Here is a 614-nt window from a genome sequence, read left to right as displayed (position 1 = left end):
TTCACCGTTAGCAAAACCTCAATCAAGACAAATTACTATTAAATTACAGCAAAAAGATAAATAAATAAACACAAGTAGCCATGGTTACAATTAAAGCCCTGTTTCTTTTGAGAACTACCAATTATCGTTTGCAGTTAATTTTTTCACGAGGTCAGATGTTTTTTTTTTAGATCTACCATCAATTCTTTTATTGTTTTTAACCTTTTTTTGATCATTAAAATTAAACTGGTTCTTTCGCACGTCTTGTTTTAATATATAAAAAATTTTCACTTACTGGCCACCACCCCCTGGTAGCTCGCCGTGATCGTATAGTGGTTAGTACTCTGCGTTGTGGCCGCAGCAACCCCGGTTCGAATCCGGGTCACGGCAGGGTGACTTACCAACGGTGTCATCCTTTTGATTCTTTCTTCTTTTTTTTTTTTTTTTTTTTTTTTTTTTTGCAGAAATTTAAATCGATTTTAAAAAGTGTTTCCATGTTACTCCGGGTAATACAATTTTTAATAGTGTCTCACCAAGCAAATTGCGTTTTCACTGTGAATGACGTAATTTTCAAAAATCAGATTATCAAACACGACAGGAAAATGCTATTTTAACTGTTTAGGCATTTCTCGTGT

General features: G+C 33.9%; 1 non-coding gene across 1 annotated transcript; it reads left to right on the top strand.

Annotated features, from left to right (window-relative positions):
* The first annotated feature begins 297 nt into the window (after positions 1-297).
* trnah-gug lies at positions 298-369 on the top strand. Its single transcript has one exon. It is a non-coding gene; the product is annotated as a tRNA-His (tRNA).
* Positions 370-614: the final 245 nt, after the last annotated feature.

This window comes from Nematolebias whitei, chromosome 10 (genome assembly GCF_014905685.2).
Source record: "Nematolebias whitei isolate Nwh7 chromosome 10, NemWhi1, whole genome shotgun sequence".
NCBI lineage: Eukaryota > Metazoa > Chordata > Actinopteri > Cyprinodontiformes > Rivulidae > Nematolebias > Nematolebias whitei.
This window is presented reverse-complemented; position numbering and strand designations above follow the sequence as displayed.